This window comes from Hemitrygon akajei, chromosome 1 (assembly GCF_048418815.1).
Source record: "Hemitrygon akajei chromosome 1, sHemAka1.3, whole genome shotgun sequence".
Classification (NCBI taxonomy): domain Eukaryota; kingdom Metazoa; phylum Chordata; class Chondrichthyes; order Myliobatiformes; family Dasyatidae; genus Hemitrygon; species Hemitrygon akajei.
This window is the reverse complement of record NC_133124.1, coordinates 106,253,923-106,263,638: the sequence shown is the minus strand read 5'-3', so window position 1 is coordinate 106,263,638 and position 9,716 is coordinate 106,253,923.

Genomic DNA, 9,716 nt, shown 5'->3' with positions numbered 1-9,716 from the left:
GGGATCAGAAATGAAAAGAGTAAGCAGCTTCAAGTTCCTGGGTATCAATATCTCTGAAGATTTATCCTGGGCTCAGCATATTGATGCAGCTATAAAGAAGGCACAACAGTGCTATGTCTCATTAGGTGTTTGAGGGGATTTGATATGTCACCAAAGACACACATTTCTACAGATATACCATGGAGAGCATTCTAACTGGCTGCATCACCGTCTGGTATTAGAGGCGCGGGCTACTGCACAGGATGGAAAGAAGCTGCAGCAGGTTGTGAACTTAGTCAGCTCCATCATGATGCCTCTGTAGTCTCCAGGAACAATGCCTCAGAAAGGTGGCACCCATCATTAAGGACCCCCATCACCAGGAGATGCCCTCTTCTCATTGCTACTGTCGAGGAAGAGGTACAGAAGCCTGAAGGCACACACTCAATGATTCAGGAACAGTTTCGTCCCCTCTGCTATCAGATTTATGAAAGGACATTGAACCCATGAACACAACCTCACTACTTTTTTATTTTTAATTCTGCACTACTTAATTTAATTTAACTACTTTATATATATAATTACTGCAACTTACATTTTTTCCAACACAGATGGAAGGCACAGAGTCGACTGTACTTCCTTAGAAGGTTGGCATCATTCAATGTTTGTAGTGAGATGCTGAAGATGTTCTATAGGTCAGTTGTGGAGAGCGCCCTCTTCTTTGTGGTGGCGTGTTGGGGAGGCAGCATTAAGAAGAGGGACGCCTCACGTCTTAATAAGCTGGTAAGGAAGGTGGGCTCTGTCGTGGGCAAAGTACTGGAGAGTATAACATCGGTAGCTGAGCGAAGGGCGCTGAGTAGGCTACGGTCAATTATGGAAAACCCTGAACATCCTCTACATAGCACCATCCAGAGACAGAGAAGCAGTTTCAGCGACAGGTTGCTATCGATGCAATGCTCCTCAGACAGGATGAAGAGGTCAATACTCCCCAATGCCATTAGGCTTTACAATTCAACCGCCAGGAGTAAGATATGTTAAAGTGCCGGGGTTAGGACTCAATGTATTTAAGTAAACTACTTAAGAACTTTTTAAAAGCTATTTATTAATGCTTTTTGAGAGGGTGATTTTAGATGCATATCATATTTTTACTGAGTTAAGTATTGTATGTAATTAGTTTTGCTACAATAAGTGTATGGGACATTGGAAAAAATGTTGAATTTCCCCATGGGGATGAATAAAGTATCTATCTATCTATCTATCTATCTATCTATCTATCTATCTATCTATCTATCTATTATTATGCATTGTATTGTGCTGTTGCCACCAAGAAAAGAAATTTCATGACATACACCAGTGATATTAGATCTGATTCTGATTCTCGATCTGGTTCTGACTTTTGCCCATGTTGCCGTTGACCTACCCTACTAACGGTACCAGATGTGGTGCCAGTTATCTGGCTTCTGAGGCCATCTTCCCCAACAGTATTTTAAGTAGCATGCTTGTTTGAAAGGGGGACATCCATAGGAGACTCCTTCACTACCTGTCTATGCTTCCTGGTTGCCACCCATCTATCTGACTGAAGCTTTGGCGTGACTTCCTCCCCCAAACTCCTGTCATCAACACTCTCTGCCTGTCCTATGCTCCTCAGTAAGCCCAGCTGCTGCTCCAGCTTATTCATGTGGGCTGAGAGGAGCTGTGGCAAGCCACATAACTTCCCAGACCTCTCCCTGATCTCCTAAATCTGATAGCAGGAGCACTCCACTCCACTGACTGCCATCACTGCCCTTTTAACAACTAATGCACTAAAGATAAGACAGGCAATGAAAAGCTGTCAAAACAAGGATGTTCTTTTTAAACAATGAATGCCCGTGAGGCTGGTGGAAATGGAGACTACCAGTGATTTCAGAAGTAAATCAGACACGTAAACAGGCAGCGCTGTGGAATTGAGCGGGAAAAAGGAGCTGACTGAAGAGCTGGCATGGACTTAGTATGCTGAACATTTTCCTCCTCAGTTATGGAGTCGTAGAGACATACAGCATGGAAACAGGCTCTTCAGCCACTGATCCACACTGCCCAAAGTGCTCATCAAAGCTTGCCTGCATTTGGCCCATATCCTGCTAACCCTTTCCTATCCACGTACCTGGAATCATACATAGAATATAGAGTGTCTTTTCAAGTGTTGTTAATGTACCTACCTCAGCCTGTTCCTCTGGTACAACTCATTCCATTTTCTGACCACCTTCTGGGTGAAAAAGGTGTCCCACAGGTTCTGATTAAACCCTCTCCCATCAGCTGAAACCCATGTCCTCCATCTCTTGATTTCCCAATCCAAAATGAGTGATGAAAAAAGAGAAAATAAACCCCACAATCTATATATTCCTCTCCTTCCTCTCTGGATGATTAATGAAATGAATGGATCATACATATAGTTAATGATAATGTCCCTTATTATGATAGCATCCCCATGACAGCCAGCATATCACCTCCTTTTGAGAGTGTAAGAGGAATCAACTAATAATGCACTAGATGGCAGTGCGTTCCAGAGGCTTCAAATTCTGGGAAGGATAAGACCTAATACACGGACAACCTTAGTTTGCCTGGTTTAATTGCATGTTCCTGATCTTCTCCAGTTCACAAATCGAGAAAATCAGTGAATTGATAGTGATAAGATTAGATCTGCGGCTGACATCCATCCACTAGAGGCTCAACATACTAATAATTTGAAGATGACACTTATTCCCAAAGTTCGCAACTTCCAGTCTCCCAGTTCCCCTGGCCATGCACTGGTACCATATCACAACCAGGCTCACACATAAACACTACAATGAAGTATTAGAGAATGGCTTTGGCCTCCAGAACACCTTCAAAAAAGATAGAAGAATTAGAAGTTGGTGGACGATGGAAATTTTTGATGGAACAACAGTTAGAGTGATGAAAGGATCATTGTGAAAAGTCCTGAGTTAAGTCACGTCATGCTTTCATTCTGGAAATTTCTCTCAGCCTCCTGCAATCTCATTTTCATTTCAAACACAAACTTCAAACAATCAGCTAAAAGTAAAAGCAGGTGTTAAACCAAGCGGCACCTCATGGAATTCACCCTTTTCTTGCAAAATCCAACATACTCCTCACAGTTGGAGTTTTACAATTCCTGTTTCAAGCGAATCAGCCTGAACTTTTCACATTGATGCAATCATGAAGAAGGCAAGCCAGCAGCTCTACTTCATTAAGAGTCTGAGGAGATTTGGCAGATGGAGAGCATTCTGACTAGCTGTACCGCCACCTGGTATGGAGTCTCCGATGCACAGAATCACAAAAGGCTGTAGACTCAGCCAGTTTCATCATCAGAGAAACTCACCCCACCATTGAGAAATCCTCAAGAGACAGATCGATAATTAAGACCCTCATCATCCAGGACATGCCCTCTTCATGCACAACCATTGGGGAGGAGGTACAGAGGCGCAACAACCCACACTCAACCTTTCAAGAACCGCTTCCGCCCCTCCATTGTCGGATTTCCGATGAATCCATGAACCCGATCTCATTATTTGTCTTCTGCGTATTTTATTCTTTTTTGTAACTTATGAAAATTTTAATGTCTTGCACTTCACTGCTGCCGCAAAAGAACAAAATTTACACATAGTGGTCACTTCATTAGGCACATCTGTACACTTGGTGATAATACAAATATATAATCAGCCAATCATTTGGCAGACACTCAGTGCAGAAAAGCATGCAGACATTGTCAAAAGGTTCAGTTGTTGGTTGGACCATGTGTCAGAATGGGGAAGCAATGTGATCTAACTGACTTTGACTGTGGAACGATTGTTGGTGCCAGAGGGCGTGGTTTGAATATCTCAGAAACTGCTGATCTAGGATTTTCACGACAGGAGTTTTCAGAGAGTAAGCAGAAAACAAAAATTTAAAAAAAAATCAAGTTAGTGGCAGTTCTGTGAGAAAGAACACCTTGTTAATGAAAAAAGTCAGAGGAGAACGACCAGACTGGTTCAGGCTGACAGGAAGGCAACAGTAACTCAAATGGCCACGTGTCACGACGGTGGTGTGCAGAAGGCCGTCTCTAATTGCACAACACGTTGAAGTGGATGGGTTACAGCAGCAGAATACCACAACATACACTCAGTAGCCACTTTGTTAGGTACAGGAGGTACCTAGTAAAGTGACTACCGTGTGTATATCAGTGATAATAAACTTGATTCTGATTATGAGCCTTCTGATTTAATGCTGGTGTCCAATGGTTTACAGCTGTGCTTACCATCACTCTGATAATGTTTCGATCCAATTCCGTCACAGCCACTTCTAGCCGATCTCCAGAGGGGCTGAATGGATTGCTCCCATTTATTGGAAAGGTGGTCCGATGACGAACGTACATTGCTGTTCTCTATATTTCGGTGTTTTGAGTTCAGATGGACAGACCAAACTCTGTTCTCACTGGATACAATTATTCTGCCCTCCATTCTCTGACCGACTGTGATAAACAACACGTTTCACAACATATGCCAGTGATATTAGACCGGATTCTGATGGGTGATGGGTGATTGCTGACAAAAAGTCGATGTATGGACGGATCTTGGGATCCATAGCTCTCTGAAAGTGTTAATGCAAGAAGACAAGTGTATAAAGAAGGGCTAAGACATGCAGTATCTGCCTTTATCAAATGGTGCATTGAGCATAAATACTGGGAAGTTATATTGTAATTGTACAAATCTTTGGCTGGGCCCCATTTGGAGAACTGAGCACATCTCTTGTCATCACATTAGAGGAACTATGCAGAGGGTACAGAGGAGGATCACGAGGATGTTGGAGATTGGAGAGTATCAGTACTAAGGAACAGTTGCCAAATTTTGGATGGCTTACTCTGAAGTGGAGGCTGAGAGGTTGGGGGTGGTGGGGGGGGGGGGGGAAGTGACCTGATGGAAGTATATAAAATTATGAGAGGTTTAGAGAGTTAGAAGTTCTTTCCCTAAGTAGAAATGTCAGCTGCCAGAGGACACACTGTAGCTTTAAGGTGAGCGGGGGGAAGTTTTCAAAAGATTTACATTTTTTTGCACAGAGAGCTAGTCTGCACTGCCACGAGAAGTGGTGGAAACAAATACAATCGTTATGAGGCATTTAGATAGATGCATATTTAGGCAGAGAATGGTGGCTTATAGACCATGCTCACACCGATGGGGTTAGCTTGACTTGGCATTGCAATCGACACAGACTGGGGCTGAAAAACCTGCTCCTGTACGTACTTCTGTTCTATGTTCTACATCTAAGGCAAGCAAGAGAATGGGGATATTTTCTATAAGAGATGCAAGCTTTGGACCTGCATAACTTTCAAGTGGGACAGGAGAACAGACATTGAAAAATGGGGTCACCATTTTAAATGGGGCAACTGGGCAGATGGGAATGTTTCTATGGTTTATGGTATTCCTTTTGCTAGACGTTGAAATGCAGAGCCCTGTGTAATAATATCTCAAGCTTATTACTGTTAGAATGTTTTATGTTGAAAATTTGATCCTGCGTTGATGTAACATAATATTGGAATAGCTGTTGTCAACAAATGCATATTCTGTTATTGTGTCAAAACAAATTTTACTAGTAAAAAATCATTTGGGGGAAATATCGAATGCCAGTGATTCTTTTCAGACTTATCGAAGCACGATCGAGCATCTAATATCCCAAGGCAGTCTCACTGTGGGCTGAGGCTGTGGGGGATGGGACACAGCAATCTGGAATCAAAGCTAGATGAGGTACAAAAGGTCCTAAATTATAGATTTAAAACTTATATCATATCAGTACTCATATTTGTGGTTAGTGGTTGTCTTAACTGAATTGTAAGACTAATATTTAGCTTCCTATAAGTGTGCCATCTATTGGTGGTATTTGGAATTGTACCTGGGAAGTGTAACAGGCAAACAACAAACTGCTAGAGAAACTCATCAGGTCAAATAGCATCTGTGGAGGCAAAGGGGTAATCGATATTTTAGGGGCAGGCCCTTGCTACAAACTGTTGGCTCTCCCTTTCTCTTCACAGTTTCTCCAGAAACCATTTTTTCTGCTCCAAATTCCAGCATCTGTGGTCTCTCTTGTGTGTCAGCATTGAATGGCTGCTTCTACTTGAAGTCTCTTCATGACACATCCACCGAGGAAGTTTTTTTCATCTCTTCAACTAGTGTTCTGTGGGTCTCTCTCTCCACCCTCTGTCATTCTTACTACTCTTCTACTCTTTGACTATATTTTTACGAAGACTCGCTGCTGCAGCTATGTGTTTTTCCTCAGAACTTGGCTTTGCAGCCATTTTGTCCCATGTGGTTTCCAGCTCTGTTTTCAGGTCTCTCTGGTCCCAGCAGGACGTCAGGTGTAAACATTCTATTCATGGTTTCTCCACATAGTTTCTTCTCCATTTTCCCTCCAGCACTCCCATTATACATTGGTACCTCTTGTCAATTCCCCTCTCTCTCTCCACTATTCTGGTTGGCCCACAATTTTTCTTTGTCATCCACCAGATCCACTCTTTCTCCAGCAGTTCTTCATGTCCACAGAATCCATGAAGGATCATAAACTTGCCTGCCAAGTCCTCGTGCAGGGTCTCACCCTGAAACGCCAGGTGTCAATTTGCCTCTGCAGATGCTTCTGTCCTACTGAGCTCCTCTACAAGTTTGTTTCCAAGTTCCAGCATCTGCAGTCTCTCCTCTGCCTACAGGAGTGAGTGGCAACTGTGAACATTTTATGAAGTACACAGAATATTCAGGTTGCAACTACAGGAGCATGTGGGTTAGAGAGATGTGTTTACAGCTCAAATCCAGATCATTTGGCAAATCTCATCTCTGCCAGCTATCGGGTATTCACCCATTCTAATCTCATCTTCCAGCACTAGGCCATAACCAACTATGCCTTAGTATTTCAAGCGCTGATCTAAATATTTCTTAAATGTTGTGAGTGTGACTACCTCTAATATTCTTCAGGTGGTGTGAATCTTCCTCAGATCCTCTCTAATTATTCTACATTGCACCTTTAACCTACTCCCTCTTGCTATAGGTGCCTCTGTTATGGGGACAAGCTTCTTACAATTCTCCGTATCTATGACCTCCTGATTTTGTGTACCTGAGTCAGGTACCCTCTCAGCCTTCTCTGTTTCAGAGAAAATAAATCCAGCCTGTCTGGCCCTTCTTCATAAGTGAAATGGTTCACCCAGTCAGCATCCTGGACTATCTCCTCTCCATGTTCCCAGGTGCAATCCGATCCTTCCAGCTTCAGCTGTGACTTACTCATATTTTATAAGGCTGTTCCAAAACCCTGCAATTATTTTCTGTGGTCTGGCTCATAATAATATTTATTAGTAGAGATCAGGATAATAACATATAAATGGATCTATAAATTTAGAATATTTTCATTTGGATTTACTTTGAGAAAGGAATGTTTTGAGGAGGAAAAACCAAAATGCTAGTGTTTGATTTGATAGTTAATTACAGATGTGCCATGTATGTCCTTTCAGAAAGATCTAAGAGATTCTTCAGCCCTGGTTGTAATTTATTTTCAACCTATATTACAAAACAAAATATCTGACCATGTATTTTCCTGCTGTTTGCATGAGCTGCCGTTTGTACATTAGTAATCCTGCATTCTTCCACTGTCTACACTTCAGTTCAGTCCTGAGACAGAAAAGATAGATACAGTAGTAAAGCTACAGATTTATTTCTTTTTTTTTTTTGATTCATGCTCTTCCATTCTATTTTACTCAATCGTCAACAAATTACATTTATAAAGTGATGGAGCTCTTCAGTACAGAAGGTGGCTTTTCATCTCATCTGGGTTGTGACAACCTGGTCTGCTTAATCCCATTCCCCTGCATCTGGGTCACACTCCTCTTCACTCTTCCCAACGTTACAATTGAATCTGCATCTGCTGGCAGCTCACTCCACACGCATCCTGTCCTCCGCGTGGAGAAGCTCCCCATCTGTCCCTCTCATAACTCCGTACACTGCTGTAAGATCTCCCCTCGCTCTCTTGTCCGTGCAGATAAAGTTTGCCGATGTGGGGAAGTTAATGGACTGATAGCAAGAGTTTCGGATCATTGATTCAGAAACATCGCCTCTAATCCCAGCGTGGCAGCAACAAATTGAAGTAGATTGTAGAACTTTTAATTCAATAAATAGAAACAGTTTGAAGAATAAGAAGAATAATTAGGCATAATATGACGCAGAGTTGTAACAGAGGACAGATGATAGATAGGAGTCCCCTCTAACTGAGAAAGCATAGGGGATAGAGGTTTAGGAAGCTCAGGGCTTAGATTGCTGAAAGAATAGTGGAAATCAGAGAGCAGAAGGAGCCTGAATCGGCTGAACGTAACTAACTTCTCGGGTATGAAGGACAGACGAGGACAACAGTGACGGTGCCCGTCAAAGCCTCAGTTAGACTTGAAACAATAAGATCACAATGTGGTAAACGGGGAGCCAATGGGCCGAACCAAGGTTGGTGTGAGTGAAGATACGGACGGGAGATTTTTGGATTAGCACAAGTTGGCCGAAGTTGGAGAATTCGGCCAGCCAGGAAAGCATTAGAGTTGTTGAGTCTGGCAATAACAAAGGTGCGGGTGACGCTTCTGAAGTAGCTTTCATAAGGGAGGGATGGAGACGGGCAGAAAGCACATAGCAGTAAGGAGGATATGAAATTACAAGCTCCATTCTGGACCCACAACATTGTGGAAGTCTTTTTCACCATTAAGACTCGTTACCACAAGCTCCGAACTCCATCTCACTCCAAATTTCCTTGGTCACTTTTCTATTTCCCATATTTACATTTAATTACGCATTCTTTAATTTACATGGCGATCTCTGTTACGTTTAACTTATTCTAGCCAGTACGCTCACTTCATAATGCTTGTTCGCTATATATTCCATTTTCTCTTTTGTCCTAGTTTACATTGTTTCAGTGATGTTGTCCACCGTGGACAAAGCCTTTCCTCTCTATTGCTTTCTGTGATTCCTTCAGATGTAATGTTCCAAGCTCCCTTTTTCATTGTTCATTTTTTTCCCCATTCGCTGGGTCACTGAGCGCCCGTTCCTTCCCGTTGCTGGGATTCGAGCCGAAACGTCGTCAATTCGTATCCGTGGACAAGTGCTGCTTGACCCCCTGAGTCTGTTGATTGTTGCTTCTCATTCTTTCCGCCTTGTACTTTCTTCATTCTAAACCAGAATCCCCGATTCACTCTTGTCACTCCCATGGCGCGCCCAGGGGTCAACTCCTACTGTACCTCATTCCGGCAGGAGCCGTTCGCCAGCTTCTGCCCGATTCTATCTGCATCTCCTTTTACTCTCTTTTGGTTTCATCTTCTGCTCTCCTTTCCCCTTGCATCCACCCTGTCTCCAGTTCTCCATTGGATTCCACCGTGCGCTGTATCTCTCATTCCATCTTGCTCGCTGATTCCAGCTCTTCCATCTGATCCAAGGACCCCTCCCCACTCTCTGATTCCAGTGCTCTCCCTCTCCGTTCGCGTCCAGTTCCTCCTGATATGATCTCTCTCTCTAAATCCACCTCCCGCTATCTAATCGCAGTTCATTTTCTTTACGGCTGGCATCAATTAATTCAAACGGTTCAACTTCAAGTTCCTCCTTCCTGGGTCCAATTCAGTCTCGCTTTCTGTCCCCAATCCAATCTCTCTAACTTCGCCTGATTCTGTTTCTTCTGGCTAATTCGTGCTCACCCCTATTTCTGCAAGTTCCTTTCTCTCTCCTAGC